We start from the raw sequence: 7,140 nt of genomic DNA, 5'->3' as shown, positions 1-7,140 counted from the left end.
TTCTTCGATTGTTAATATACGCCGCGAGTTGTGGAACTTGAGCCTCTGAGCCTCTTAGTCTAGTGTCACCTTCAGTGCATGTTTTGTCTTACAGCTCTTAGCGGCATACAGTGCAGCTATAATTTTTACTGACTAGTACCAATGTTATGTCAGTTTAAATACCTGTAACTTTCATAAATTTTTATGTATGATTTTGAGAGTTGTTTCATATAACGAGAGCACCTCATACATTTCTTCGCGATAATATTCCTCTTTTCTTGGTTTTTCTTTACATTAATGGTTTTGTAATCTTTTATAGATTACTGGTTTTCGTTTTTATGATGAAGATACGCCTAGTCAGTGTCGAAAGTAGATAAGGTCAAATCTTATTGGAACCGGTTGGCTGTATTATACGAATCAATGTGCACTAGACAAATATTCGCGTTTGAGGCGTGCAATACAGCATAAAAAAATGTCAAAATGTTACTTGAAGTAAGAGTTACATGCAGTAGAATTTACATCATATTTTCCAATCGTAGCTAACACACACATTCATCTACAGGCTGTAACAAAAATGTAAGGTACGAACTCCAGGACACATTCCTCACACATAGACAAAGAAATTACTTTATACGAACATGGGTCTGGAAACTCGTTGTTTCCATGTTGCAGTCCACATCTCGTGGTCGTGCGGTAGCGTTCTCGCTCCCCACGCCCGGGTTCCTGGGTTCGATTCGCGGTGGGGTCAGGGATTTTCTCTGCCTCGTGATGGCTGGGTGTTGTGTGATGTCCTTAGGTTAGTTAGGTTTAAGTAGTTCTAAGTTCTAGGGGACTGAGGACCATAGATGTTAAGTCCCATAGTGCTCAGAGCCATTTGAACCATTTTTTTCCATGTTGCAACTTATTTTCTGCACCTCATTAGCCACGGAAACATACACGAACAGAATGCAGCAGCATGCTATATGTAAGTTTTTTTCCCGCTGCTGTGTCCTTGTCCCCCTAGGCCTCCGCTGGCCGCGAGTATCAGGCTTAAGTGCCCCGTGCTCCCTAAGTCGGCGGCCGGTAGCTTCAAACGTTTTCCTTCGTCCTTGAATTCTCTGCCGGAAGGAACGTTGAACGCGAACGCCATTGCCGTTAGCTAACTAGTACATCAAGTGGGCATCTTCGTTTGTGTACAGTGCCGTTGCACCAGCCACCTCTGTGTTTAACTCTACGTAGCAACCTGTGTGCTAACTGGTCGCTGAAGCGGTTGATGTGTTGCCTGTAAACAAAACACTGGCGTACGTGTTGTCATAGGTAGGAAAAGTAGGTCTTTTTTAGGATAAATCCAGACAACAGGTTCCCCTGCCTAAAGAGTATCTCTAGCAGTTCAAAAAATACTGAAACAATCACTCACAAGACAGATTATAACACTTCAAAAATCACACATACCAGATGTCACAAAGAAAAACAAACCATCGGAAAGAGTAACATGGGGCATTTCACAGACTTAACAATCCTCCATCAAAACATGCAATCAATAAAAAATAAAATACAACCATTAGAAGTTGAGCTCCAATCTTTGAACTGCACAGTAGTTTGTATTACTGAGCACTGGTGTAGAGACACAGAAATCCAAATGTAGTATTATCATTGTATGAAAGGGCAAACTCTTACTGCAGAACTACTTCAAGGGGTGGAGGATCATGCATTTATATCAGAAAAGGAACACAGTTCAAATCTAGACATGACCTCAGTACAGTAAGTGAAGACAAACACATTGAAATATCAGCTATTGAATTATCAGGGCTCGATACCACCAAGAAATTAATCATTTTGTGTGTGTATAGATCTCCCAGTGGTAGTGTGGACACTTTTTTCAATAAATTAACAGAAGTTCTAGATAAAGTCTCAAGTACAAAGGTCAACATAATTCTGTGTGGGGACATAAACATCAACACTAATATCATAAATGAATCCAGCAGCACCTTCATAAATATCGTTCAAAGTTTTGGCATGTCCCTATTGGTCAATAGTGCAACAAGGGTTACTACAATGACTGCATCAGTAATTGACCATGTGGCCACAAATATAGACAGGGAAAAATGTGATGTAGCTGTAAAAGATCTCGGACTATCAGACCATCTCTGTCAAATAACAACAGTAAAATCAGGCATCGAATCATTCCCTAAACTACAAGCCTATAAACGACATCTATCAGAAATCAAAATAAAAGATTTTTCAAAAGAACTAGAAAAACAAAGCTGGGATGAAGTGTATAAGGAAACCAATGTGAATATGAAATTCTCCAAATTCTCCACATTGTTTAAATTGAACTTTGAAACAGCATTTCCAAAAGTATGCATGACTGTATCAACATCTCACAAAAACAGATGGATAACAGCAGGTATTAAGAAGTCCTCCCAAACACTTAAACACCTCAGATCCATGAAAAAGATTCACAATGATCCAGAATTCTTAAATTTATATCATAGATACAAAAAGATTTATAGGAAGGTGCTGATTGCTGCAAAAAAGTCATTTAATGACAAAATAATATATAATGCAGAGAATAAAAGCAAAGCAGTCTGGGATGTTATAAAAAAGGAAACGGGGAGAGGCAAACAAACGCAGAATAACATACTGCTAAGGGAGGGGGATAAGGTAATAAATGATCCACAACACTTAGCAAACTATGTAAACGAGCATTTTTCAAGTATTGCAGAGAAGTTACAGCAAAAATTCCCCAAAACAAATATAACACCTGCAAAAATTGTTGCACTAGATACAATGATGTTACTTCCAACCACAGAGAATGAAGTCAATAAAACTGTTCAAAAGCTAAAAAATAAAAAGTCAGAAGGCTTAGATGATGTACCAATGTGTGTACTGAAACAATGCATAGGGATTATACAAGGCCCATTAACAAATATAATAAATGAATCCTTCACATCAGGGACATTTCCAGAGCAGCTAAAACAGGCAAGAGTTATACCTTTGCTTAAGAAAGGTAATGCAGAAGACATAGAAAATTACCGGCCCATTTCCCTGCTGTCAGCATTCTCAAAAATAATAGAAGCAATTATGAATGACAGATTAATGAATTATCTGAATAAATACAATCTTTTAAGCAAATCACAGTTTGGTTTTCGAAGTGGCAAAAATACGGAGTCAGCCATAGTAGAATTCACAAAAGTTGTACTTAATGCTCTTGATAAAGATGAGTGTGTCACAGGCATATTTTTGGATCTTTCTAAGGCTTTTGATACAGTCGACCACAAGATTCTATTAAATAAATTAGAAGCATTAGGAATAAGAGGGGTAGCTAATGACTGGTTTCGATCATACCTAACAGATAGGGTACAAAGTGTAGAGATAACACATACTTCAAATAGATCTAAACATTTAGTAAAATACTTATCAGAACCAAAACATATTAATATAGGGGTTCCACAAGGTAGCATATTAGGACCAATACTATTCCTGATATACATCAATGACTTTCCCAGTAGTGTTACTCATGGTGAGAAAATTCTCTTCGCTGATGACAGCAATATTATAGTCACTGAGAGAACAAGAGAACTCCTTACTGAGAAAGCAAATGAAACTCTGAAGGAAGTTTACGATTGGTCAATAAGCAACAAATTGACATTAAACATAAAGAAAACTAATGCCATGAACTTCAGTTTGAAGAGGAAAAATGACAATGTTAAATTAAATGTAGATGGCACCTCTATAGACTGTGTAACAAATGCAAAATTTCTAGGAATGAATATTGACTCTCAGCTGAAGTGGTGTGAACACACAAAGGTACTTGCAAACAGAATGTCATCAGCATGTTATGCCCTTAGAATTCATTCATCTGTGTGTAACATGCAGTGTCTTTTAGTTAGATATTATTCATATGTACACTCAATTCTTAGCTATGGCATTCTTTTTTGGGGAACAAATCCACAAAATATGAACACAATTTTCAAACTCCAGAAAAGAGCCATAAGAATAATAACCAGAAATAGTAGTCGAGCTCATTGTAAAGATCTGTTCAAAACACTGGGAATTTTAACTGCTCCATGTGAACACATTTACCAGTCAGTTGTACACATCAAAAGTAACATTGGCAATTACTGCACAAACAGCTCTGTCCATGACCATGCAACAAGAGATAGACTCAACTTACATTTACCAAGAAAAAATAAACATAAAACTCAAAACAGCATTTTCTGCCAAGGAATAAAACTGTACAATAAATTACCAAAAAAGATTAAAGAAATTTCAAAAATACACTTATTTAAGAAGGCAGCTAAAAAGTACCTGTTATGCAATACATTTTATACATTGAAGGATTACTTAGATAAAGCAGAGTAGGGGTTTGATAAAAAAATGTTATACAAACAAATAATAATAATAATGATGATTATAAAACACCCAATATTCCACATAACACCTTCACTTTATTATTTTTCTTCTTTTTTCCTTTCTAGAGACACTCTCCCCTCAAGCTATGCATAGCACAATACTAACACCTCTTCCTCTTTCTGAGCTCAACATCTCACTCATTATGAAGGGATGCTGACTCAGTTTTTCAGGATAGCAAATGGGAACTTTTTTTTTTTTTTTGTTATCAGCCTACTGACTGGTTTGATGCGGCCTGCCACGAATTCCTTTCCTGTGATAACCTCTTCATCTCAGAGTAGCACTTGCAACCTACGTCCTCAATTATTTGCTTAACGTATTCCAATCTCTGTCTTCCTCTACAGTTTTTGCCCTCTACAGCTCCCTCTAGTACCATGGAAGTCATTCCCTCATGTCTTAGCAGATGTCCTATCATCCTGTCCCTTCTCCTTACCAGTGTTTTCTACATATTCCTTTCCTCTCCGATTCTGCGTAGAACTTCCTCATTCCTTACCTTATCAGTCCACCTAATTTTCAACATTCGTCTATAGCACCACATCTCAAATGCTTCGATTGTCTTCTGATCCGGTTTTCCCACAGTCCATGTTTCACTACCATACCATGCTGTACTCCAGACGCACATCCTCAGAAATTTCTTCCTCAAATTAAGGCCGGTATTTGATATTAGTAGATTTCTCTTGGCCAGAAATGCCTTTTTTTGCCATAGCGAGTCTGCTTTTGATGTCCTCCTTGCTCCGTCCGTCATTAGTTATTTTACTGCCTAGGTAGCAGAATTCCTTAACTTCATTAACTTCGTGACCATCAATCCTGATGTTAAGTTTCGAGCTGTTCTCATTTCTACTACTTCTCATTACCTTCGTCTTTCTCCGATTTACCCTTAAACCATACTGTGTACTCATTAGACTGTTCATTCCGTTCAGCAGATCATTTAATTCTTCTTCACTTTCACTCAGGATAGCAATGTCATCAGCGAATCTTATCATTGATATCCTTTCACCTTGTATTTTAATTCCACTCCTGAACCTTTCTTTTATTTCCACCATTGCTTCCTCGATGTACAGATTGAAGAGTAGGGGCGAAAGGCTACAGCCTTGTCTTACTCCCTACTTAATACGAGCACTTCGTTCTTGATCGTCCACTCTTATTATTCCCTCTTGGTTTTTGTACATATTGTATATGACCCGTCTCCCCCTACTTTTTTCAGAATCTTGAACAGCTTGCACAATTTTATATTGTCGAACGCTTTTTCCAGGTCGACAAATCCTTTTTTTCTTTAGCCTTGCTTCCATTATTAACCGTAACATCAGAATTGCCTCTCTCGTGCCTTTACTTTACCTAAAGCCAAACTGATCGTCACCTAGCGCATTCTCAATTTTCTTTTCCATTCTTCTGTATATTATTCTCGTAAGCAGCTTCGATGCATGAGCTGTTAAGCTGATTGTGCGATGATTGTGTGGATGATGCTTTTCCGAAAGTCAGATGGTATGTCGCCAGACTCATATTCTACACACCATCGTGAACAGTCGTTTTGTTGCCACTTCCCCTAATGATTTTAGAAATTCTGATGGAATGTTATCTATCCCTTCTGCCTTATTTGACCGTAAGTGCTCCAAAGCTCTTTTAAATTCCGATTCTAATACTGGATTCCCTATCTCTTCTAAATCTACTCCTGTTTCTTCTTCTATCACATCAGACAAATCTTCACCCTCATAGAGGCTTTCAATGTATTCTTTCCACCTATCTGCTCTCTTCTCTGCATTTAATAGTGGAATTCCCGTTGCAGTCTTAATGTTACCACCGTTGCTTTTAATGTCACCAAAGGTTGTATTGACTTTCCTGTATGCTGAGTCTGCCCTTCCGACAATCATATGTTTTTCGATGTCTTCACATTTTTCCTGCAGCCATTTCGTCTTAGCTTCCCTGCACTTCCTATTTATTTCATTCCTCAGCGACTTGTATTTCTGTATTCCTGATTTTCCCGGAACATGTTTGTACTTCCTCCTTTCATCAATCAACTGAAGTATTTCTTCTGTTACCCATGGTTTCTTCGCAGCTACCTTCTTTGTACCTATGTTTTCCTTCCCAACTTCTGTGATGGCCCTTTTTAGAGACGTCCATTCCTCTTCAACTGTGTTGCCTACTGCGCTATTCCTTATTGCTGTATCTATAGCGCTAGAGAACTTCAAACGTATCTCTTCATTCCTTAGAACTTCCATATCCCACTTCTTAGCGTATTGATTCTTCCTGACTAATGTCTTGAACTTCAGCCTACTCTTCATCACTACTATATTGTGATCTGAGTCTATATCTGCTCCTGGGTACGCCTTACAATCCAGTATCTGATTTCGGAATGTCTGTCTGACCATGATGTAATCTAATTGAAATCTTCCGGTATCTCCAGGCCTTTTCGAAGTATACCTCCTCCTCTTGTGATTCTTGAACAGGGTATTCGCTATTACAAGCTGAAACTTGTTACAGAACTCAATTAATTTTTCTCCTATTTCATTCCTTGTCCCAAGCCCATATTCTCCTGTAACCTTTTCTTCTACTCCTTCCCGTACAACTGCATTCCAGTCGCCCATGACTATTAGATTTTCGTCCCCCTTTACATACTGCATTATCCTTTCAATATCCTCATACACTTTCTCTATCTGTTCATCTTAAGCTTGCAACGTCGGCATGTATACCTGAACTATCGTTGTCGGTGATGGCCTGCTGTCGATTCTGATTAGAACAACCCGGCCACTGAACTGTTCACAGTAACAGACC

The sequence above is a fragment of the Schistocerca gregaria genome, chromosome 4, assembly GCF_023897955.1.
Source record: "Schistocerca gregaria isolate iqSchGreg1 chromosome 4, iqSchGreg1.2, whole genome shotgun sequence".
NCBI classification, from domain to species: Eukaryota; Metazoa; Arthropoda; class Insecta; order Orthoptera; family Acrididae; genus Schistocerca; species Schistocerca gregaria.
The sequence above is the reverse complement of the archived record's forward strand: the minus strand, read 5'-3'. Positions refer to the sequence as shown.